General features: G+C 35.9%; 1 protein-coding gene across 6 annotated transcripts in view; it reads right to left on the reverse strand.

Annotated features, from left to right (window-relative positions):
• Positions 1-27,548, reverse strand: part of LOC123533706 (uncharacterized) — a 363,176-nt gene that overhangs the window by 286,624 nt on the left and 49,004 nt on the right. The window contains exon 1 of one of the 6 annotated variants that reach the window (XM_045315491.2): positions 6,867-6,979. The exons of the other annotated variants lie outside the window; for them this stretch is intronic. The gene's annotated coding sequence lies outside the window, so the exon portion shown is untranslated. Of the gene's footprint in view, positions 1-6,866; positions 6,980-27,548 lie in introns of those variants that run through there. 6 annotated transcript variants of the gene reach the window in all.

Genomic DNA, 27,548 nt, shown 5'->3' on the forward strand with positions numbered 1-27,548 from the left:
ACCGCACGTGACCCAGTTTCGATCTAGACCTAAATATCATCAAGGTGAACATTCTCACCAATTTTCATAAAGATCCCATGACAAATATTGCCTCTAGAGAGGTCACAAAGTTTTTCTATTTTCAGACCTACTGACCTAGTTTTTGAATGCACGTGACCCAGTTTCAAACTTAACCTAGATATCATCAAGGTGAACATTCTGACCAATTTTCATGAAGATCCATTGAGAAATATGGCCTCTAGAGAGGTCACAAGGTTTTTCTATTTTTAGATCTACTGACCTAGTTTTTGATCCCATGTGACCCATTTTCGAACTTGACCTAGATATCATCAAGTTGAACATTCTCACCAATTTTCATGAAGATCCATTGAGAAATATGGCCTCTAGAGAGGTCACAAGGTTTTTCTATTTTTAGATCTACTGACCTAGTTTTTGACCCCACGTGACCCAGTTTCGAACTTGACCTAGATATCACCAAGGTAAACACTCTGACCAATTTTCATTAAGATCTCATGAAAAATATGGCCTCTAGAGAGGTCACAAGGTTTTTCTATTTTTAGACCTACTGACCTAGTTTTTGACCGCATATGACCCAGTTTCGAACTTGACCTAGATATCATCAAGATGAACATTCTGACCAACTTTCATAAAGATCCCATGAAAAATGTGACCTCTAGAGTGGTCACAAGCAAAAGTTTACGCACGCACGGACGGACTAACGCACGGACGGACGACGGACGACGGACGCCACGCGATCACAAAAGCTCACCTTGTCACTTTGTGACAGGTGAGCTAAAAATAGAAGGAAATCGGCCAGGACCACATGAATTGCTCGAGCGAGCCCGGGTGCTCGAGTCACCGATGCTCGAGCGAGCGGTGTTTCACTGTAATCTAGTTTGCATCCACACTAGGCAAATAAATGTGGTTTAAATATATACATGCAATGTTGGAAGTTAACAAATATTTTGCAATAAGCAAAAAAGGTAACAAAGAAGGAGGCTAACAGAAACAATATTTAAACTTCTGTGTTCATCTAAGAATTTCTGTTAATTCCATCTATAGTCCATTTTGAGCATCAGCATGACTCCATATTGCAATTTAATGTTTGTATTTCATCAACACTCCAATTACTTTTGCCAGCCATAGCATCAATTGTTTGATACAAAAGAGAAACACGTGGTATTCTTCTGCTAAAAGGTAAGACCTGTGGATTTTGGATTGCAAAACCAGTTTTAACTCACGTTTGCGTTCACACTTGTAAAATAATGTAGTATTACTTTTTAATATGGTATTAAAACCATCTCCGAGGTAGTTTTAATGCTACATTACAGAAACCACTTGACCTTTACATAATTCACGGTTTAAACCACATATAGTGTGGACGCAAACAAGTTTAAAAAAGAAACCCAAGTTAATATAGGGTTAAAAACGTAGTCTGAACACGGTATTAGTGAAAGTTCATTCACATGACTGTGTCTATTTAAAGTGTAATTACTTGTTTGGTGGAAAGTGTTTTACCGTTTAATGGTTAGATGTGCCAGGTTAAACACACTAAATGACTATTTTTTAAATGCATAATCATGATGTCTTGTTTAACAGATGTTGCATCAACTAGATATGTAAATGAAGTATTTACTGTAAAGAGGATATCAGTTTCAGGGTAAAGATCACAGAGTGAACATCCAGATGCAGTATTTCCATTACTGGCATAGCCACAAGTTAAATGTTTAAGAGTGAAAGGTTTCTGATACTATAATGTAAACATGAGGGTCATGATGACCCTATATTGTTCACCTGTTAAACTTGGCCTTGGAATTATCAAGATAAACATTCTGACCAAGTTTCATGAAGATAGGGTCATAAATGTGGCTTCTTCAGTGTTAACAAGCTTTTCCTTTGATTTAAATGATTACCTAGTTTTTGACCCCACATGACTTGGCCTAGAGATCATCAAGACAAACATTCTGTGCAACTTTGTATCAAATCAAAAAATGAAACCTCTATATGGCTGAAAGGGCCAAAATAGAAATAAGGGCAACAACTCTAGAACCCATGATGGAATCTAGCCGGTTTTCGAAAGGAACCAAGATCTTATTGTGACTTCGGTTGTGTGTAAGTGTGGTTGAACTCGAATGTAAAATGCCCCTTCTATCAATTAAGTTAACTAGGTAAAAATTAACATATACTTCTCCCTCAGATTCTGCCCAAAATGTAACTCATTAAACATTCTTCATTCCGTCCCCAGGTCACCTGCGCATTGGGCGGTAAAGAAGTTTGCTATCCAACTCATAAACACATGACTGATATTTTTTCCTTGTATATCGTATACATAATTATAAGCTTTTTCATTCTTGCATACCTTGTTTTAAAAATAATAAAATAACAAGAGGGTCATGATGACCCTGAATCGCTCACCTGAGTAACATGAGCCACATGTTTAAAATGGCAAACTGACGCTAAAAAATATTAGAAAGTAGGTCAGAAGCTCATATTCATGGTCAATGAAAGTCAGTTTTATGATCGGTGTGCAAAACTGTACATGTCATCCGAATTTCAAGGCTGTATCTTAAAAAACAAGAAAGTAGGTCAGTAGGTCAAGGTCACAGTCAAGTGATCCCTTATCGCTTGGGTCATCAGGTAATTATAATTAAACAGTCTGAGAAATATCATCTGATCATTTTTGAAGTATTTTGTCCTATATAATTCATAATTATAACAAGTGACCCCCAGGGCGGGGCCTCTTTTCACCCCAGGGGCATACTTTGAACAAACTTGTTAGAGATCCACCAGGCAATGTTACATACCAAATATCAAATGCCTAGGCCTTGAACTTTCCGACAAGAAGATCTTCAATTCTTTTCCTATACAAGTCTATGTTAAATTTGGTACCCCCAGGGCAGGACCTCTTTTCACCCTAGGGACATAATTTGAACAATTTTGGTAGAGAAACACAAGGAAAGGCAACATACTAAATATCAAAAGCCTAGGCCTTGCAGTTTCTTGCAGGCAAGAACATTTTTAAAGTTTTTTTCCCTATATAAGACTATGTAAAACATGAGACCCTCCGGGGCAGGGCCTCTTTTCACCCCAGGGGCGTAATTTGAACAATTTTAGTAGAGGACCACAAGACAATGCTGCATACAAAATATCAAAGGCCTAGGTCATGTGGTTTTAGATAAGAAGATTTTTAAAGTTTTTTACTATATAAGTCTATGTAAAACTTGTGACCCCCAGGGCAGGCCTCTTTTCACCCCAGGGGCACAATTTGAACAATCTTGATAGAGGACTATAAGATGATGTCACATGTGTGAAGTTTGGTGTAATTCTGCCCAGTGGTTTTCAAGAAGATTTTTTTTAGAAATTGTTGAAGGACGCATGACGCACGACAGACATTGAGTGGTCACAAAAGCTCACAATGAGCCTTTGGCTCAGGTGAGCTAAAACTAAATTTTCAAAATTTCACAAGGGGATACTTTAAATTTGTAATTCATTTGAATGCTTGAAAGTGAAGTTTTAAACTGACAAAATTACCGTACATATTCGCTTATAAGATGCATTTTTAGGAGTCATATTACCAGTCCAAAGAGTGGCACGCATCTGATAAGCGCATACTATACTGAAATTAAAAGAAAATCTTAAAACATTTTCGATTTACAGCTCAGTACATCTTTATTTCTGTCACTGCAAACCGCTACTTTTGTTTATCGGCAGCTATTTGCATTGCAGTGATAAAATCTGTAACGGCAGGTACCATATATTTCGGCCCACTATAAAAAATCAATATTAATTTATTTTACGATATTAATTTATCAAAAGTATATTATATTTTATGTATGTATTTTTTTTTTCATTTTAAAATACTAGAATATATTGGCTTTAAATTAACTTGTAAATTGTAATGGACATTAACTGAACATAGGAATATTTTCACCACCCGCAAACCAAAAATAATCAAAAGTTAATTGGCGCCAATTATAGAGAACTGGTTTAGGGTGTTAATTGTTAAAACACACTCGTTATGAAATATCTGATGCTTCAAATCCATAAATTAACAGCTTTGTGAGTGACACTGATTAATGTAAAACTTCGGCACCTTTAAAGAATGGCGAACGGAAATTATCAATGAAGGGGCATGAAGAGATGCCCAGCTACTCGAAACTCGAACATGACTGGGTAATATATCGAAGTGGGCATACCTGTATTTGACTGGCAGATGTCTAGCTAAGATTGATAGACATGTGTCATATCATTTGACAGCCCAGCAATAAAATCGGCAATATTATTCCGGCCGATTTGTAGAAGTAATTTCGCCATTTCCTATTAGTTAAAATGTATTTTATTACGTACAAAAAAGATTTATAAAACATTCTGTTTAGTTTTACTTTTTATAAAACAAGCCTGCAAACTCCTGAACAATCTTGGTGAATAACGCCAATCGTTTCTAGATGTATTTTCGCCGAATCTTGGTTATTCAAATGCATTTTATCATAGTGACTTCAACTTATTACATAAAAATACATTTTAAAATACTTTATTTTTTTTCGTTGAGTAACATCGGCAAATATCGTCAAAATTTCAGCCGATTTGTAGATGTAATTTCGCTGTTTCCTAGGAGCTAAAATGTATCTTATTACATACAAAAAAGGATTTACATTTTATTAAACAAGTCTGCAAAGTATTGAATAATCTTGGTGAATTATCAAATTAAACACCAATCTTTTCTTGACATATTTTCGCCGTATCTTGGTTATTCATATGCATTTTTTATACACAAAAATATATTTTTAAAAATACTTTTAAATTATTTTATTTCATTGTGTAACATCGGCAATTATCGTCAAAATTTCAGCTGTTTTGTAGACATAAGTTCTCCATTTCTAATTCATTTCAATGTGTTTATTACAGAAAAAATAATTGTATATAAGCTGATTATATATTTTAACATTTAATAATGACTGAAGTTTGCATTTTTTTACACACAAAAATCGGCGATTTCTACCATTTTATTTTTTCCAAAACACAGAATGTTTGAAAAATAATGCATTTCTACAAATATTTGACATTGTTGATATCAAAACATGACTGCATCTTATAAGAGGGTTAGTGGAAAAGACCCCAGATTGCATGTCCAATATCTGGATGCGTCTTTTATAGGCGAGTGCGCCTTATATGCGAGAACGTACGGTAACTGTTAAAAACTCACTTGATTTATAGATACATTTTCCTAATTTACCCATGTTAAGAATTCCCAGTTTGACCAGGGGCCTTTTTCCCCAAAACTCTAGAAAAAGCCCTGGGTTCTTGTGTCTTTTTTTAAGTCAAGGACCACAACACATGGAGTACATCTTAAAGTATTCAGGTTAATAAAAATATTCTTATGAAACTGAATAACATGATACTATCTGTACATGTGACTTTGATAAATGATAAAATGGTCATAACCCCACTATCAGTCTTACTTTGTTTTAATACTAATTGATGTCAGAGATTTTCTGAATGGCTGAACAAATGGGATTGAACTGATTCCTGAAAATTTCTGATTTATGTCTGAACATTTCAGAAAAATTGTCTAAATCTGTCTGAAATTTTCTGAATTGTGATAATTTAAACAAGTATTAAGAAATGAGCAAGGAAGAAAATTTCAGACAAATTCAGAAAAAGTTCAGCAATTATTCAGATAACAATGTAAAAATATTCAGATTTTTTTCATAAGAGTTAAACCAAGATGTGCAAATCAGATGTAATAAGAGACTTGGGGAAAATTGTACCACAAGGAATAAACTTTGATATAAATCTTATAAAAGATCAATTCATAATTTTCTACAAATAGAAAAGATCTATCATATTATACTGCCACACACACAACTTGTATTTTATCAAATATTAATATCAGTAAATGACTCACAACTGTCCTGAATATCTGTTTTATTAAGGGTTCAAGAATTGATGACATTATTCTCTTTTTCTTTTTTCTTTTACAGTTTTATTCCAAGAAAGAAAAGTTTCACTACACAGAGTTAAAGCTATTGAAAATGTACCGTATTTTCCCGAATATACGCCCCCGGGGGCGTTACATTTTCCAAAGAGATGGACTGTTTAAAAGTGTGTTTATTTCTTAATACATTGGATACATACTGTAAATTACTTATTATGTTGACTTATAAAAATGAGGTAGGTGATTTTTTTTTTGTTCTTGTTGACTTTTTTTCCCTCCAAAACGGATGGGGGGGCGTTAATTAGAGGGGGGGGCCTTAATACGGGAAAATACGGTATGTTTTATTCATTAAACAACTGATGCCTTAATTTGCATTGTTAATCAGATGATATACCACAAGCAGGTATTGTTTAGTTATATAAAAAGCTCAGTATTTCCTTCGATTGCAATAAAATTACCATTTGGTAGATATAGGGTCATATTTCAACAACCTGAACCAAATGCATGTAGCTGTGGAATTATTAATTCTCAAACCACTTTGGACAGGTCAAAGTGGGGGTATGATAATTTTATGAACTTGCAACAGCTAAATTTAGAATTTAAATGCAAACCTTTCATAAATATCATACAACTGATCTATATTCATATCCTTCCTTTGACAATGTATTTTTATCCACTTCAGTTATACCTGTGCTAAAATAGTTCCTATATCTTGGGTTGAGCAACTAGGACAGAAAACAACCCCCAGTGAACATAAATAAGACAGTGTAAATGATCAAAATCCTGAAGCCAAAGTACCTAACTTCACTACCAAAGTACCTAACTTCACTATCAGATTAACCACCTTTATACTGCATGCATGTATATCATAACTATGTTTTCAAAATACCAATATTTATTAAACCATTAAAAACACAAAGTTAAGTTTTACCTTTGTGTAATCCTATCACTTAATACAATCAAAAGTTGCCTTTATATTGCCCTATTTGAATTAACAGTATGTAAAATAACTACCGCTGTATGAGTCGAGCACACATTAAAATATGATAAGATATCTGATATGTACTAAAGACAGTATTGAAAAGGGTTGTTTAAAAATTATCTGGGTCAACATTTGTATAAACTGACACCAGTATAATTTCTTATGTTCTGACTAGCTCAGCATCCCTAAGGGTTGTTAAGAAAGTTCTTATAAGGAATACCATAAAAAAAATGTGTATGTTTTGTTTTACAAAATATATCATTTATAATTTAATAAGATTTTGAATGAGTATAAATTTTTTTTAGGAGACGCATGATGACACAAGTAGGTCATACTGCACAGTGGCATAGGTTTATGCTAATTGATATGCAGTAAAATATCAATCATTATTCAAAAGTATATCTACTCATGGGGAATAACTCTGAATTGACCAATAAACTGAAGCCAGAGTAAGTTACATCTTTTTCTAACCACCTAGGGGGGTAGTTTAAAAAAAAAAACTGACAGTATTTCATGATGTCTCACAAAAGAGTCAGATAGTTCTGTGAGATTTCCACATTTCTTTTACATTTTAGTATTGTATGGATTAACTTATATAATTATGTGTTTTTGTTTATAAGAATCCTAACTATTCATAACTTATATCATTTTGTGCAAAATGTGGCACAGTTCTTGCAATAGTAAGATAGTCCAACAGTATGAAACAGTGTAATGTTCATATATATTCTACAACTGTATTTCATTAAACAACTGAACATGCATGCATGAACTATTAATAACTTTCCTCTCACCTTACTTATTTTAAAACTTACTTATCCTAAATTTTTTCTCTCACCTTACCTATTTTAAAACTTACTTATCCTAAAACTTTCCATCATAAAACTTTCCTCTCACCTAATACCTATTTTAAAACTTCCCTGTCATCTTACCTTTCATAAAACTTTCTTCTAACCTTACCCATCTTATAACTTTCCTCTCACCTTACCAATCTTATAACTTTCCTCTCATCTTACCAATCTTATAACTTTCCTCTCATCTTACCAATCTTACAACTTTCCTCTCACCTTACCCATCATAAAACTTTTCTCTCAACTTATTAATCTTAAAACTTCCCTCTCACCTTTCCTTACCTATATCAAAAGTAGAGAGAAAAAAGTTTACAAATCAAATTATACTTTTAAGACAACCCCACCCCTCCTTAGCTCTCAAGTATAACAAGTAGAGGTCATAATCTGCATGTCTTTGATCACATTGGTTTGCAGAAGGGAGATAACAAAATCGGTCTACTAATCACTTAAGATAATATGTCAGATGAGTAGATCAATACATACAATTTTATCATTTACCATCTACTCCTCATAAAATAAACAAACGTGTTTGTAAACATGGATGGTTCCAAACTGAAGGGGATCCATGCTAAAAAATAATGACATTTACAATACAATACATATCACATAATCCGTAGCCCTGACCAGCCTATAAACCGGGCCAGTCTATTTTATAAGTACAACAACACAGTTGACCCATTTAAACGAGGAGTAAGACAATGATATGTCAGTAAATAAGCCCAAAATTCAACAAATTTGTTAAACACAAATATCTATTTTTATCAGGTTATGTTATATTCGAATGACAGTAGCACTTTATTATATCTATTTTAAGCATTGTATAAACAAACAAGAGCATCGCCTTGCGGGTGCTGACGCTCATCTGATTTTTTTTGTGTAATAGAAATATTGTCCTACCCATGATTTTCTAAGTCTAAAAAGGGCCATCATTCTTGCAAAAGCAGGTTAGAGTTATGTTTCTTGATGTTCAGTGTCCACTTATGATGGTGAAAAACTGTTGCAAGTTTTAAAGCAATAGCTTTGATAGTTTATGAGAAAAGTTGACTTAAACATAATACTCAACCAAGAAAATTATTTTCTAAGTCCAAAAAGGGCAATAATTATTGCAAAAAGCAGGATGGAGTTATGTTGCTTGCTGTACTGGGTCAGCTTATGATGGTCAACAAGTGTTGCAAGTTTCAAAGCAATAGCTTTGATAGTTTAAGAGAAAAAGTTGACCTAAACATAAAACTTAACCAAGAAATCTGATATTTTCTAAGTCCAAAAGGGGCCATAAATCTTGCAAAAAGCAGGATGGAGTTATGTTTCTTGCTGTACAGGGTCAACTTATGATGGTGAACAAGTGTTGCAAGTTTTAAAGCAATAGCTTTGATAGTTTAGGATAAAAGCTGACCTAAACATAAAACTTAACCAAGAAAACTGATTTTCTAAGTCCAAAAGGGGCAATAAATCTTGCAAAAAGCAAGATGGAGTTATGTTTCTTGATGTACAGGGTCTGTTTATGATGGTGAACAAGTATTCCAAGTTTCAAAGCAATAGCTTTGATAGTTTAGGAGAAAAGTTGACCTAAACATAAAACTTAACCAAGAAATCTGATATTTTCTAAGTACAAAAGGGGCCATAAATCTTGCAAAAAGCAAGATGGAGTTATGTTTCTTGCTATACAGGGTCAGCTTATGATGGTGAACAAGTATTCCAAGTTTCAAAGCAATAGCTTTGATAGTTTAGGAGAAAAGGTGACCTAAACATAAAACTTAACCAGGCAACGCCGACGCCGACGCCGACAACCGCTCAAGTGATGACAATAACTCATCATTTTTTTTCAAAAAATCAGATGAGCTAAAAAGATAAAGTTACATTCACTGGTATGATCTTCTCATTATCATGATACTGGCAGAAATTGTCAATAAAACCATATAGTAATACTTTATCCAAATGTTCAGTAATTCAGAGGTAATTTACAAAATATCTTTCCAAAGAATTTGCAAATGTGAAGCTGTAATGTTTCAAAAAGTTTTTTAACCAGATCCCTTTGTAAATTTATTTATACCATTCAAAATGGACAAACCAGAAGTAATATCAATTTCAGTGTTTAAATGGCGACTTGAACAAGAGCCTTTGGCAAACAGCAACACTTAACTATTCAAAGGCCATGTCATTAACACAAGATAATGAATAAATGCAAAACTACAAAGAAGGCTATAATTACGAAACCACATATGAGCCGCGCCATGAGAAAACCAACATTGTGGGTTTGCGACCAGCATGGATCCAGACCAGCCTGCACATCCGCGCAGTCTGGTCAGGCTCCATGCTGTTCGCTAACAGTTTCTCCAATTCCAATAGGCTTTAAAAGCGAACAGCATGGAGCCTGACCAGACTGCGCGGATGCGCAGGCTGGTCTGGATCCATGCTGGTCGCAAACCCACTATGTTGGTTTTCTCATGGCACGGCTCATATAAACAGTAATAGTACATGTGCAGTGCTTGTTACATCATCATGGCAAGTTTCAGTATTTACTAAGATACCAGCTTACATACAAAAACTGAAACAAGAGCTGTCTGTAAGACAGCACGCTTCACTACTCGCCAATTTGACAGTAAAATGAATTTATGTCTCAATATGAGACCTCTACTGTAAAAAGAAGATAGTCACCAAGATATAAAAAGACCCTACTACTCAGAAGGGTTAAAGTTATATCCAGAAAGCGAAGATTGCCCAAAAAACTTTATAATGGGATCAACCCCTGCACATACTTTGTTTGTATGCTGGACAATGTTTATGTGCTTACAGTAATATATAAGCAATAGTAACAAAGATATGACAGATAAACAAAGGTTGCCGAAAAACTTGAACCTTAAAAATAACCTAAATATAACACCTTGGTGACCTTGACCTTATGTAGAATGGGCCCAGCTCCTGCAAATATTGTGTTTGTATGCTGGACAATGTTTATGTGAACTTACATTTACAGTAAGATATAAGCAATAGTAACAAAGATATGACAGAACAAGAGCTGTCTCCGTAGGATGACACATGCACCCGATGGCACTTTGAATGAATAGTCGATGTTAGAGTTTAGGACCTTTGACCTACGGAGTTGGGTCTTGCGCGTGACACATCGTCTTACTGTGTCACACATTCATGCATAGTTATTTTAAAATCCATGCATGAATGACAAAGATATGGACCGGACATGCCCATCAATGCACTATCATGAAAAATGATCTTTAACGTCTAAGTGTGACCTTGACCTTTGAGCTACGGACCTGGGTCTTGCGCGTGACACGTCGTCTTACTGTGGTACACATTCATGCCACGTTATTTGAAAATCCATCCACCGATGACAAAGATATGGACCGGACATGCCCATCAATGCACTATCCTTTAACATCTAAGTGTGATCTTGACCTTTGAGCTATGGACCTGGGTCTTGCGCACTGCACGTCATCTTACTGTGGTACACATTCATGCCAAGTTATTTGAAAATCCATCCATCGATGACAAAGATATGGACCTGACACGCACATCAATGCACTATCCTTTAACGTCTAAGTGTGACCTTGACCTTTGAGCTACGGACCTGGGTCTTGCGCACTGCACGTCGTCTTACTGCGGTACACATTCATGCCAAGTTATTTGAAAATCCATCCATCAATGACAAAGATATGGACCGGACACGCCCATCAATGCACTATCCTTTAACGTCTAAGTGTGACCTTGACCTTTGAGCTACGGACCTGGGTCTTGCGCACTGCACGTCGTCTTACTGTGGTACACATTCATGCCAAGTTATTTGAAAATCCATCCATTGATGACAAAGATATGGACCGGACACGAAAATTGCAGACAGACCGACAGACTGACAGACCGACAGACCGACAGACGGTTCAAAAACTATATGCCTCCCTTCGGGGGCATAAAAACAAAGGTTGCCGAAAATCTTTAACCTTAAAAATAATCTAAGTATAACACATTGGTGACCTTGACCTTGGGTATAATGGGCCCAGTCCCTGCACATACTTTGATTGCATGCTGCACAATGTTAATGTGAAGATACAGTAAGATATAAGCAATAGTAACAAAGAAAAACAAAGTTTGCCAAAAAACTTCCACCAAGAAAGCTCATGTCAACGCCAATGCCAGGGCGAGTAAAATAGCACCCCTATTCTCCAAATAGTGGAGCTTAAAACAGGCATAACTTAAAAGATTATAAATAGAGTTATGAAATCTGTGCACTACACACCAGATCATCACAGTGAACAAGTGTGTGATATTTGTATATAGGCTTATTTAAAGTCATCACCACCAACTCATATGGCCGACTCCTTCAGAAGACTGTTGTTAATGTTAGTAGGAGGATAGTGTAAGATACAGAAAATGCTCCTATTCTAGAATCTTTGCTGGTTCTTTAGCATGCCAGGTGTAAAGCATCCATACACGGGACTCTTATCGACGTCATCAAGTTATAGTGTAGGAAACGTCGGTCAAATTGACTTGTTTATATAGTAAAAGAAAGTAGAATTTTTGATGTTCCGACAGGAAAGGTTAAAATGTGATAAAAAGAATATTACATTTGTGACTTTCCACATTGAATTTATTAAACTCGTTGAATAAAATTGATAAAATGCTCAGTAAAGCCTCGCATTTTATTATTTTATTCAACTCGTTTAATAAATTCAATATAAAAAGGAACTCATGTAAATATCCTCTACATAACAGTTAAAGAAAGTAGAATTTTTGATGTTTCAGCAGGGAAAGCTAACATGTAATAAAAAGAAAATTACATTTGTGACTTTCCACATTGAATTTATCAAACTCGTTTAATAACATTGATAAAATGCGCGGCTCATTTTATTCAACTCCTTTATTGAATTCAATATGAAATACGTCATCAAAATGGTAATGCTTCAACGACCTCAGAGGTTACAGAGTTTTCAGGTTTGGAGTATATCCCATACACAAGTACTTGCTACAGCCCTAATTAGCTCCCCTTATTTATTGAGAAGTTGACTAACAAGAGCTGTTTGATGACAGCGCGCTCGACTATTCAAAGAATTGATTGAAGAATGGGGTCAAAATATTAACATAGATATTCAGACAAAAGAAAAAAATAGATTAGATAATGTTCCAGTATTTGTGGATTTCGATAAGTCTTGCACTAAACGGCAATGTGTGAACCAATATCAAAGTCCAAAAAGGGCCATAATTCAACCAAAATAGTTGTCAGAGTTATGTACTCTTGCCTACAGATGGAAATCATAATGATAAACAAGTGTTCAAAGTTTAAAAGATATATGTCAAATAGTTTTGACAAAACATGGACTTGTATGAAAACAGAACAGATTTCCAAGTCCAAAAAGGGCCTTATTTCAGCCAAAATAGATGATAGAGTTATGTACTCTTTCCTACAGATATAGACTATTATACTGAATAAGTGATAAAAGTTTAAAAGCCATATGTCAAACACTTTACACAAAATATGAACTGGTACGAAAAACTTAACCAAGATTTCTAAGTAGAAAGGGGCCATAATTCAGCCAAAATCCTTGATGGAGTTATGTTCATTTGCCTATAACTAGTCATGGTGATGGTAAACAAGTGTTGAAAGTTTCAAAGCTTTATCTCAAAAGACTTTGCAAAAATATGAACTGGTACGTAAAACTTAACCAAGATTTCTAAGTCAAAAAGGGCCATAATTCAGCCAAAATCCTTGACGGAGTTTTGTGCTCTTGCCTATAACTGGACATGGTGATGGTAAACAAGTGTTGAAAGTTTCAAAGCTTTATCTCAAAAGATTTTGTCAAAATATGAACTGGTACAAAAAACTTAACCAAGATTTCAAAGTCAAAAGGGGCCATAATTCAGCCAAAATCCTTGATGGAGTTATGTACTCTTGCCTATAACTAGACACGGTGATGCTAAACAAGTGTTGAAAGTTTCAAAGCTTTATCTCAAAAGACTTTGCAAAAATATGAACTGGTACAAAAAACTTAACCATGATTTCTAAGTCAAAAGGGGCCATAATTCAGCCAAAATCCTTGATAGAGTTATGTGCTCTTGCCTATAACTGGCCAAGGTGATGGTAAACAAGTGTTGAAAGTTTCGAAGCTTTATCTCAAAAGACTTTGTCAAAAAGTGGACTGGTACGAAAAACTTAACCAAAGTGTGACGCCAACGCTGACGCCGACGCCGACGCCGACGCCATGGTGAGTAGGATAGCTCTACTTATTCTTCAAATAGTCGAGCTAAAAATTGCCTGCCAATTGACCTTATAATTCAGACACTATTATTTACAATGTTTTTGCTAATGGATATTTAGTTTCATGATAAAGTTTATCATTTCAACGACAGGAAACAAAGGTCAGCAGTAACTGTTACACAACAAGATACTAGATTCATGCACAATGTCACCAGTATGTTTACCATTTATTCAACTATTAGACACTTATAAAATGTTATCTGTTGCATGTCTTACAAACATGAAACAAGAGCTGTCACAAAAGACAGCGTGCGTGACTATTTCGATGCTGGATAGTAAAAATGGGTACATCTGAGGAAACTAGAGCTGTCACTGTAGTGTTTAATGACTCCAATTGTGGACGAAGATATTGCACAATAGCCCGAGTCTATGTCAAAAATATCAACTTAAAGTAATAAGAGGTAAAGATAAAATGTATCAAAACACTATATAAGTATATCCTAAGCAAAAAGGGGCATAATTCATTAAATATTGGTGCCAGAGTTATGCAGCTTGTGTCATATAGTGTGGGTGATGATGTTGAACAACTATTTTAAATTTGAATCAAATCCATTCAGTAATAACAGAGACAGAGTGAAAGTGCATCAAAACTTTAACCTAAAATTCTAAGTAAAAAGGGGGAATAATTAATGAAAAATTAGTGCCAGAGTTATGCACCTTGCATCATGTGGTGTGGGTGATGATGTTGAACAACTATTTTAAGTTTGAATCAAATCCATTCAGTAATAATTAACAGAGACAGAGTGAAAGTGCATCAAAATTTTAACCTAAAATTCTAAGTAAAAAGGGGAAATAATTCATGAACAAGAGCTGTCTCCGTAGGATGACACATGCCCCCGATGGCACTTTGAATGAATAGTTATGGCCGATGTTAGAGTTTAGGACCTTTGACCTACGGAGCTGGGTCTTGCGTGCGACACATCATCTTACTGTGTCACACATTCATGCATAGTTATTTTAAAATCCATGCATGAATGACAAAGATATGGTCGGACATGCCCATCAATGCACTATCATGAAAAATGATCTTTAACGTCTAAGTGTGACCTTGACCTTTGAGCTACGGACCTGGGTCTTGCGTGTGACACGTCGTCTTATTGTGGTACACATTCATGCCAAGTTATTTGAAAATCCATCCATCGATGACAAAGATATGGACCGGACACGCCCATCAATGCACTATCCTTTAACGTCTAAGTGTGACCTTGACCTTTGAGCTACGGACCTGGGTCTTGCGCACTGCACGTCGTCTTACTGTGGTACACATTCGTGCCAAGTTATTTGAAAATCCATCCATCGATGACAAAGATATGGACCGGACACGCCCATCAATGCACTATCCTTTAACGTCTAAGTGTGACCTTGACCTTTGAGCTACGGACCTGGGTCTTGCGTGTGACACGTCGTCTTACTGTAGTACAAATTCATGCATAGTTATTTGAAAATCCATCCATCGATGACAAAGATATGGACCGGACACGCCCATCAATGCACTATCCTTTAACGTCTAAGTGTGACCTTGACCTTTGAGCTACGGACCTGGGTCTTGCGCACTGCACGTCGTCTTACTGTGGTACACATTCATGCCAAGTTATTTGAAAATCCATCCATCGATGACAAAGATATGGACCGGACACGAAAATTGCGGACAGACCGACAGACCGACAGACTGACAGACCGACAGACAGACAGACGGTTCAAAAACTATATGCCTCCCTTCGGGGGCATAAAAATTGGTCCCTGAGTTATGCACCTTGTGTCATATGATAAGGGTAATGATGTTGAACAATTGTTTAAGTTTGAATCAGATCCATTCGTAATAAGAGAGATAGAGTGAAAGTGCATAAAACTTTAACCTGAAATTCTAAGAAAACAGGGGAATAATTCATGAAAAATTGTGCCAGAGTTATGCAACTTGTGTCATATGATGTAGTGATGATGCTGAACAACTATTTTAAGTTTGAATCAAATCCATTCAGTAATAACAGAGGTAGAGTGAAAGTACACCAAAACTTTAACCTAAAATTTTAAGTAAAAAGGGGGAATAATTAATGAAAAAATGGTGCCAGAGTTATGCACCTTGTGTCATATGATGTGGGTGATGATGTTGAACAACTATTTTAAGTTTGAATCAAATCCATTCGGTAATAACAGAGATAGAGTGAAAGTGCATCAAAATTTTAACCTGAAAATCTAAGTGAAAAGGGGGGATAATTCATGAAATATTGGTTCCAGAGTTATGGCCCTTATGTCAGATGATGTGGAAAAAAAAAGTTTAAAAAAGTTATTCTTAACAGTATGTTTGTTTTAAGATAAAGGGGCAGGACGTGAAGTGGTTGCACATTTACTTCAAGTCAGCGAAATGTTTGCAAACTTACAAAATGGTGGATATTTGCTAAAATTATCGCACATTCGCTTGCTTTTTCATTAGGTAAGTGGGTCTCTATGGTATTTTGAACTCTATGGATTATGTGCATGCATCAGTTCTATGTCTACGTCACAGCATTTCAGTGTCACAGATTTTGAATTGTCAAAATTATTGAAGGTAAATGTGCATGTTTTGATATTTGAACGGGCTCGTTTCTTGCCTATTTTTTTAATCATTATGATCAAACTAGCCTGTTCTGAGGCCCTTAAACGTAACAAAACAACTAGTTGTGCAGATTTTCATAAAAATCACTGAACCAGAACATGCCAATAGCATGCATAATAAGACTTGGTTGGCACTGATCACTTCTGTAAGGTTTGGTGGAAATCTGCCCTAACATAAAAGAGAAATGGCTAAAACATCATAAAATCTGACAAATCAAGGGCAATAACTCTGCTGAAAATCAACAAACCAGAAAATGCTGAAAATTTTCACAACTTAGCTTGGCAATGATTGCTGTTGTGAAGTTTGGTGTAAATCCATCCACTGGTGTTTGGGAAGTGGCATGGACAAACTTTGTGTTAAGGATTGCTTTATACAAATTTACATGAGAATTTTTGCATTTTACAATAATGTCATGTCTTCTGTTACCATTGCATGTGTTAGAGATTCACATGGCAGAGTTACTTTTACCTACACTGTCCCATGACTTTGCAACATGGTGGGGCTAAGTGTGAGGTCAGATGCACCATAAACTAGTTTATATGCTCCCCAGTAGTGTTTTTGCCACTGACCATTCCAAGGCAGTGCCCCATTGTGTTCCTGTATTTCTTTGTTTTGTCATCATGCGTTTGCTTTGTATGTGCATGTGTGTGTTGGTCATGTGCACATCCACGTGCTACACTTTGGGGAGGAATCGTTTTTGGAATGTGTCATTCCCTGCTGGCCATTTATCCTTGTTTTACTTTGTGAACATGTCCATGATATGCAAAACTAGGCTGCAATGAGGACTTTTAGTTTGGTGTAATTCCTCCTGGTTGTATTGGAGCAGTTGCCAGGACAAGGTAAAAATCACACAAATCAGGAGCTATTACTCTGCTGAAAATCACTGAACCAATATACAGTGATCATATGTATAACTAGGCCTGGCACTGATCACTCCTTAAAGGTAGAAATCTGTAGGGCTGTGGATCGTCAGACAAGTGGCGAATCGATCCGATCTGCGAGTCAGGGCTGACGATTCACAGATCGAGCCACAGATCACCAACAACTTATAATGATACAAAAATGCAAGCCTGTTATTTTTGTACAGAATCAAAGCTTTGCAGTTCTCATAGTGCTCAGTTTAATAGTTTTGACCTATGTTTAATGTTTTGCTCATTAATTAAAGTCAGGTTTCTCGGGTGAACTTCTGTAATGTTCGGCCATTCTTGCAGATGAACGATATGATGCCGGTCATTAATAATCACAATATTTAGTAACAGTTTTGCATTTTCTGATAAGGCCACACCAAATTGATAAGTTGTTCATCGGATTTTTTTCTGAAAAATTTGAGGCGGCGAGCGAAAAAATAATTTAAATATTTTTTTTGGTTTTTGAGAAAATCAGGAGCGAGCGAAGAGCGAAGAAATATATTTGTCTTCATTTGGCTCTCGACTGACTAATAAAAACCTTAAAATAGAATGTATAGCCCTTTTAAATTAAAAAGTAAGTCCCCAGGGATTGAGAAAATCTAACCCGCAGACGCACAACAACGCGAACTCGTGAAAAAAGGTAATAACATTGTCATACAGTACACTGAAATCAAATATCGAATCGAATATTTACTGCATTCTTAGCTGACTTTACAAAGTTTTTGATACATCAAATATCTATGTGAGTGTTGCTAGATCTATTAAAGCTTCTGATTTGAAACTAAGAACAGTTATTTACTGTCAAAGTCTACACCAGGAGAAACAATACTCTTAAGTCTGAATCTAGACAGAGTTATGCCCCTTTTTAACATAGAATATTTTCAATTAAGTTTTATATAATGACCAATAGCTCTGTACTTTAATAGCTTCTGACTATTATGCCCCTTTTACTGGCAAAGCTCTGATTTAGAAAAGTCGAGTATGATGTCTTATGTACAGCTTTTTTTTCTAACTTTAAACTTTCATCACATATTAAATTTGTTGAAACAAAGTCTCAATTAAAGTCTGAAATGGAGATTAACGTGCATTAACATTAGTCTACTAAATGATTGGAAAATTTGAAAATCAAAACTGTCCTGAAAAGTTGAAAACAACTCGTAATGTAAATTCCTTACCCCACCAACTTTCGTATGCAAATGCTGATCATTTGGACAGGAAAAAAACAGAAAACAGATAAGTGACATGTATCAATAAGTATTTACCCTTACCAAAATAATGTGGATTGATGTTATCAAACAAATTAGTATGTTTTTCTTCATCCAGTTTCAATGAAATAAATCGATTTTTTGTAGTATGTAATTTGGTAAACATTTGAAGAAAATGGCGTAACTGCATAAAGGGGAAATAACTTTAATGCAACTAAATATAAGTATTATGATTTATTATAGACGATGTGTGCGTAGTATGTATTTATTTTGATTAAAATCCATTTGAGAACAATCTGGGACTGGAAGTATAAGCATTTATACACTTTTACGTCCGTAAAAAGTAGCGCACCAAAAAATTTTGGATTGATTTTCTTCAATGGGGCGAGCGCAAGCCAAAAACAAAAAAAAATATTTTTTTTGTGTTTCTGAAAATATACGAGCGGCAAATCCGATGAACAACTTTTTAATTTGGTGAGGCCTAAGAAAATTTTATTTGGACAGAAATTTCGTATCTAAATTTTTATTGAATTTAATTACTTAAATGAACAAGAGCTGTCTCCATAGGATGACACATGCCCCCGATGGCACTTTGAATGAATATATAGTTATGGCCGATGTTAGAGTTAAGGACCTTTGACCTATGGAACTGGGTCTTGCACGCGACACGTTGTCTTACTGTGTCACACATTCATGCGTAGTTATTTTAAAATCCATGCATGAATGACAAAGATATGGACAGGACACACCCATCAATGCACTATCATGAAAAATGACCTTTAACATCTAAGTGTGACCTTGACCTTTGAGCTACGGACCTGGGTCTTGCGCGCGACACGTCGTCTTACTGTGGTACACATTCATGCCAAGTCATTTGAAAATCAATCCATCGATGACAAAGATATGGACCGGACACGCCCATCAATGCACTATCCTTTAATGTCTAAGTGTGACCTTGACCGTTGAGCTACGGACCTGGGTCTTGCGCGCGACACGTCGTCTTACTGTGGTACACATTCATGCCAAGTTATTTGAAAATCCATCCATCGATGACAAAGATATGGACCGGACACGCCCATCAATGCACTATCCTTTAATGTCTCAGTGTGACCTTGACCTTTGAGCTACGGACCTGGGTCTTGCGCGCGACACGTCGTCTTACTGTGGTACACATTCATGCCAAGTTATTTGAAAATCCATCCATCGATGACAAAGATATGGACCGGACACGAAAATTGCGGACAGACTGACAGACCGACAGACGGACACACGGACAGACGGTTCAAAAACTATATGCCTCCCTTCGGGGGCATAAAAATGTTTATTCACTGTTTTGACATATTCCATATTAACATTAGTTCGAAAATAGGACCGATGCTAACTCTACCTAAGACATTTATTTACATCCAGTTTAGAATCTAAAAACTTGTAATCGTTTTAGATGTGCAAGAAAATTCATTGAAGACGTTTAATGTGGCTTTAATATAGTTTTATTGATAGAATTTTACAAATTGCATGTATTAATGAAAAAGATCGCGATCCAACGATCCTGACAATGATGAATATCCGTACTCGAACTTCTGGTCAAACTCATGGATATCCGAGTACTCGGATACTCGTTACAGCCCTAGAAATCTGCCCAATAAGTGTGGCCAAATCATCATTCAATTTGATGAGTCAAGGTGCATAACTTTGCTGAAAACCATCGAACCGGAAAGTGCTGAATACATACACAATGAGACTTGGTAGTAATCACTCCTGTAAGGTTTGGTGGAAATCTGCCAAATAATATAAGCGAAGTGGCCAAAACATCATAAATTTTGGTAAGTCAAGGGCCCTAGCTCTGCTGAAAATCATCAAACCAGAAAAATGCTGACAATATGTACAACTAGATTTAGCAATGACCAATCTTATGAAGTTTGGTGTAAAACCATCAAGTGGTGTTGGAGGAATTGCTTGGGCAAACTTTGTGACATGCAGACAGACGGAATGGACAGCCAAATTACACAGGGACCCCTTATAACGCTGTTGTCGGTGTCAGAGGTTCGAGACCCGCGTATCTAGCGGGGTTAAATTTATAACGCAGGTTGGCCGTATATGCTGATTGCGCAATACCCCCCCCCCGTAATGTATTAGACGTATTTTGAACGCTGCTTCCTTTTAAATAACAAATTCTAAGCGTATAAACGGGACATTGATTTACCTTATATGCTACTGGAAAAGACATTTAAAAAATTATAACGCTGTGTCATCTTCCCATTTCGTTGCAATTCTAAAAGAAAGTTGAAATTCTGAATCCCGGAAGTAAACATATAACGCTTTGTGAGAAGCGCGCGGTCGTGTAAATTACAATAGCGCGGGTTTTTTAAACACGTGGAAAATAAATAAAATTATAGAGTTACGAAGGAGAAAAAACGCGAACAGTTTTACAAAATGGATATTTAAAAATAAGATAGAAAATAGTAAAATAATCTAGATCCACGATAATAAAAAATGAGAATGGGATGATTACGAAAAACAGCTGCATTTTATTACAAAACTGGACATGTTGTTTGATTTTTTTATTCACTCAAATTTTCATATCGTCTGCTTAAGGATGAGAAATAGGCCTTGAGAAACAAAACTCAAACAACACCAAATCATAGAAAGAAAGAGTTGTTTGACATGAAAATTGAACAGCATGTAAAACATGTATATAACTTTACAAAACAAGTGTCAGTATACTGATATAAACATTGAATTCCGGAAAAGGACTGCCTAAAGGGGCTCCACTTCCAGACAGTTAAACGCCTTTAAAAATTCACCATTGTCAAAGAACAGTTACACATGTTCGTTTTGATGCATTTGCAATAGCGTTCGAGTGGTGAAATTTCGCATAACAAGGTGGAACACAGTTTTCAGCAATTGTTTATCTTTATTTCTTTACAAATGTTATTCATTTTCAAAGGGAGACAACTTTTTCCGATTATTTTAAGTACAAATGGCATTCATTTTCAAAGGGAGAAAACTTTTTCCAATTATTTTAAGTAATCATCGAGAAAAAGTTGTTTCCCTTTGAAAATGAATGCCATTTGTAAAGAAATAAAGATAAACAATTGCTGAAAACTGTGTTCCACCTTATTGTGTGAAATTTCACCACTCGCACGCTATTGCAAATGCATCAAAACGAACATGTGTAACAGTTCTCTGAAAATGGTGTGTTTTTAAATGCATTCGACTGTCCAGAAATGGGGCCCCTATAGGCAGTCACTTTCTGGAATTCAATGTTTATATCAGTATACTGAAACTTGTTCCGTAAAGTAATATACATGTTTTACATGCTGTTCAATGTTCATGTCAAACAAATCTTTCTTTCTATGATTTGGCGTTGTTTGATTTTTGTTTCTTAAAGCCTACATCGTAACCTTAATTGATGCAAACTTAAATGGCTTGATAGTTGACCAATGTTATACGCCTGTTAAAAATGCAAACAACTTAATTTTGACACGGTGTTGATTGCCTAATTGTCACATGTCTACATGTGTTCAAAATTTAACAAAGGCGTTAGGCAAACAAGTAAGCTAGCAGATGGTTTTTGATTTTTTGTCATAGTTGTCATGCCAAAGGTGTTAAAGCACACATTGTCATGTACCTGCAGTTTTAACGCTGGTTATGGTCAAATAAAAATAACATCCGCAAACTCGGGGTTTTTTGGGGTTTTTTTGGAAAATTTGGGAGCCAAGACCGTATCGCGTTATACCAAATACCGTGGTATATCAAATAGCGTTATAAAGGGTTTCAAGTGTAATATGTCTCCCCCCACTACATGTTGACACAAAATTACTGAGATTTAAAAAATTGCATCAAAACTTCGACATAAAATTCAAAGAAAAAAGTGGGCATAATTCATGAAATATTTGAGCCAGTCATGAACCTTGAGTCATGTTATATCTGTGTCAATATAAGACACCTTTTCAAGTTTAAATCAAATTGATACGGAGACAAAGTGAAAATGCATCAAAACTTTAACCAAAGTGTGGAATAATGGAAGCAAACAAGGACGCTGATTTTCATATAGACACCAACACCGGAGAGAATTGGATAGCTCACTTGCTTGCTTGTTCTGGGTTTTACGCCATTTTTAACAGTATTTCAGTCATGTAACGGCGGGCAGTTAACCTAACCAGTGTTCCGGGATTCTGTACTAGTACAAACCTGTTCTCCACAAATAACTACCAACTTCCCCACATGAATCAGAGGTGGAGGACTTATGTTTTCTGACACAATGTTGTTTATCAAATAGTCGAGGAGAACAAAGTTACGCCCCGCCTGAGGATCGAACTCACGACCCCGCGATCCATAGACCAATGCTCTACCTACTGACCTAAGCGGGGATAGCTCACAGTCAAGAAGAAATTTGTATTGTGGTAAAAGACAGATATCGTTTAACTCCAAATGCCTGTTCTACTCTGAGCCATAGAAGGGTGAATGAATATAACTAGGCTTGATACTGAACCAATATACCAAGTTTCATTGAAATCTGTTCAGTAGCTTCAGAGTAATATTGCGGATAACATGATTTTAAAGGCCCATAATTTAAAATGGCCAGATTCAAAATTTAGTAAGTGGTATAACAGTAGATGTACATGCATTCAGATGACAACATCAGAGGTATTTTATAACAAAACCTCGTATAATATTACAAGTTCTTAAAAATTGTACTAAAATAAATTTGAAACACATTTTGCCAGAGTTCAAGCAAGCAATAAAATACCTTATGGAATGTTAGGAAAAAAGATTTCATAAGCAACCACAACATTTAAAATCTATCACTCAAATGGACACCAGGCAAGTTAAAGAACCAGACTGTCTATTCGCAAAGAGCTAGGCTAAGTTAGCCAGACAGGCCTGTATCTCTGTGTGGTCTTTTTATCTGTTCTGGGGGCTTTATCTCACTCTGTCCCTCTGGTCAGATCGCTCTGTGTCTGTACTAGTAGAGGAATTTCGCCCTGTGTGGCTGCGTTTGCTATATGTAAAGCACCTTTGAACATGTTTATCATGAAAGGGCGCTATATAAATCTGGTATAATAATAATAATATAATAATAAAAGTAAAAATTTTGATCATGCTTAGCCTTACATTATTGAGAAACAAGAGGCCATGAAGGCCCTGTATCACTCACCTGACCTATTGATCTAAAGATCATCAAGATTAAACAAGTTTCATTAAGATAGGTTCATAAATGTGGCTTATAGTGTTTACTAGCTTTTCCTTTGACCTAGTTTTTGACCTAACCTGACCCAGACTTGAACTTGACCTTAAGATTATCAAGGTTAACATTCTGACCAAGTTTCATGAAAATACAGGCAAAAATTTGGCCTCTAGAGTGTTAACAAGCTTTCCTTTTGATTTGACCTGGTGACTTAGTTTTTGACCCCACCTGATCCAGATTGAAACTTAGTCTAAAGATCTTCAAGATAAACATTCTGACAAAGTTTCATTAAGAGATGGTCATAAATGTGGCCTCTAGTGTGTTAACAAGATTTTCCTTTGATTTGACCTTGTGACCTAGTTTTTAACCCCACTTTACCCAGATTTGAAGCTGACCTTTAGATCATCAAGAATAACATTCTGGCCAAGTTTTATCAAGATATAATCATAAATGTGGCTTAAAGAGTGTTAACTAGCTTTTCCTATGATTTGACCTGATGACCTAGTTTTTCACCTCACCTGACCCAGATTTGAATTTCACCTATAGATCATGAAGATTAACATTCTGATCAAGTTTCATTAAGATATGGTCATAAATGTGGCCTCTAGAGTGTTAACTAACTTTTCCTTTGATTTGACCTGGTGACGTAGTTTTTGACCCTAGCTGACCCAGATTTGAACTCAAACTAAAGATCATCAAGATTAATATTCTGAAAAAGTTTCAATAATATAAGATCATAAATGTGGCCTCTAGAGTTATAACTAACTTTTCCTTCGATTTGACCTGGTGACCTAGTTTTTGACCCCAGATGACCCAGATTCAAACTAGCCCTAAAGATCATCAAGATTAACATTCTGACCAAGTTTCATTAAGATTTGGCCAAAAATGTTTCCTCTAAAGCATTAACAAGCTTTTCCTTTGATTTGACCTGGTGACCTAGTTTTTGACCCCAGATGACCAAATATCAAACTCTTCCAATATTTTATTGAGGGTAACATTCTGACCAAGTTTCATTAAGATTAGGCCAAAATTGTGACCTCTAGAGTGTTAACAAGCTTTTCCTTTGATTTAAACTGGTGACCTAGGTTTTGACCCCAGATGACCCAATATCGAACCTGTCCAAGATTTTATTAAGGGTAACATTCTGACCAAGTTTCATTAAGGATGGGCCTAAATTGTGACCTCTAAAGTGTTAACAGTTAAAATGTTGATGATGACGGACGACTGACGACGACGGACATAGGGCAGTCAAAAAAGCTCACCTTGAGCACTTCAAATAACCCAAATCACAGAAAAAAGGGTTGTTTCAAATGAAAATTGAACAGCATAATAAAGCATGATTATTACTCTACAAAACAACAGTTACTGTTAGTTCTGGAAAAGGACTGCATAAAGAGGCAACACTTTCAGACTATTCAATGCTTTTTAAAAACCCACCATTTTTAAAGAACAGTTACATCTCTTTGTTTTGATGCATTTGCAATAATGTCCTTGTGCTGAAATTTCAAAGAACTAGGTGGAACTGTTTCTTTTTACGCATTCATTTTTAAAGGGGAACAACTTTTTGATAATATTTTAAGTATCCACTGTACAGGACAGACAGCAGAACATGTAATGGTTCTAAAGATGTTGTTTCGTTTATCAAATATTTCTGTGTTTTGATGATAATTATACTCCTTTATCACATGTTTGATGTCGCGGGAGTATAATAAAGCCATTACATAACAAGAGTGCCAGAATGTCACAATATACGCCTGTCGATAACAGCAAATTTCTTTACATTTAGCAATTTGCAAATGGAATTGTAATTTTGTGGTAGTAATTACTGTAATTCTTTTGTTTCTCTAAATCCACATAAAAACTCCTCACCAGGTAGACATACCTTGAAATACACCTAAAATTTGAAAGTAGCATCTATGTTGTACCACAGAAAAGTGGTCTTGGTTTTTCCCTACGGTCAATTATAAAAAAGTTACAATATAAGTTATCTATAATAACAACTAAGGGAAGAAGGGAAGTTAATCTTTAAAAAAAAAAAAATCCCCCCCAAAAAATTATAAGTCCACAAAAAAATCCTTACAAGGTAGAGATAGGTCAAAATACACTTCAGAATTGGATGTAACATGCATGTTGTACTACAGAAAAGTGGTCTCGATTTTTCCCTAGACTAGTAATGAAAAAGTTACAATACAAGCTATTTATAGTAACAACAAAGGGAAGTAATTCTAAAGAAGGGACCTGCGCATGACACTTCGTCTCATGATGGTGTACAATTGTGCCAAGTTACATCAAAATCCCTCCATGCATAGCGAAGAAATGCTTCGGACAAAGTCATTCTTGTATCTGACCTTTGGCCTGTAAGTGTGACCTTGACCTTAGACCTAGGGACCTGGTTCTTGCGCAAGACATTCCATCTCGTGGTGGTGAACATTTGTGCCAAGTTATATCAAAATCCCTCCATGCATGAAGAAGAAATGCTCCGGACAAAGTTGTCATTCTTGATCCTTTGACCTCTAAGTGTGACCTAGACCTTAGACATAGGGACCTGGTTCTTGCGCATGACTCTCCGTCTCATGATGGTGAACAGTTGTGCCAAGTTACATCAAAATCCCTCCATGTATGAAGAAGAAATGCTCCGGACAAAGTCATTTTTAAATTTGACCTTTGACCTGTAAGTGTGACCTTGACCTTTGAGATAGGAATCTGGGGTTTGTGCATGACACTCCGTCTCACTGAGGTTAACATTCATGCCAAATATAAACAAGATTGCTCCATGCATGTCAAAGTTATGGTCCAAACCAATAAAGCCGAACGGACGCACGGATGCACGGACACACTCACATACACCGAACAGCCATTTGGAAAACTATGTCTTCGCATTCGCAAGTGGGCTCGACAACAATATGTTTCCCCCATGTATGGGGTGTATGGGGGAGACATAATTTAACATTTTATCAGATAAAACTTGCATAAAATTAATTGTCTATTTAATTCTTTCTTGGAAAGGCTTAATAAAAGCAACTGAGCCTTGAAATGATGAATTAAATAAACATTTCAATCAAGTTTTCTCAACTGTTAATAATCAATCATATCTGTTCTTTCGTAAATTTGCAGTGTTACAGATATTCAGTTTATATAAAATCCTATGAAGCTGATATATTTTTATCATAGAACTGTTTGTTGTTGCTAGTCTCTACTTTCTGATAATTACCCACAAGAAGAGTGATGTAAACACTGTATGACACATATCCAGCCACACTCGACACCTCCGCCCCCCACCCCCCAAACACACACACACCCCATTAACCTTTGAGAGCTTTCTATTTTGGTTAATTATGTTTTCCCTCAATTATTTTAGAATGTGAATGAAATATTGTGTGAGGCCTCATCAAACTAGAAGATGCTTTTGTAGAAAAGTGCATGTCTTCTCCAATGCATAGTCATAATAAGCAAGAAGTCAACAGGGGACAGAAGCGAAGTCAAAGAGACACTGATAGCTGGCTGCAATAGGGATCATCTACTTGGCATGTCCAATCCTCCCACAAAGTTTCAACATTCTGGGTCTAGTGGTCTAGTGTTTCTATAGTAATGAAATGGAAACAGATTTCCGTGTTTAGGCCAGTG

Source organism: Mercenaria mercenaria, chromosome 12 (genome assembly GCF_021730395.1).
Source record: "Mercenaria mercenaria strain notata chromosome 12, MADL_Memer_1, whole genome shotgun sequence".
Classification (NCBI taxonomy): Eukaryota; Metazoa; Mollusca; class Bivalvia; order Venerida; family Veneridae; genus Mercenaria; species Mercenaria mercenaria.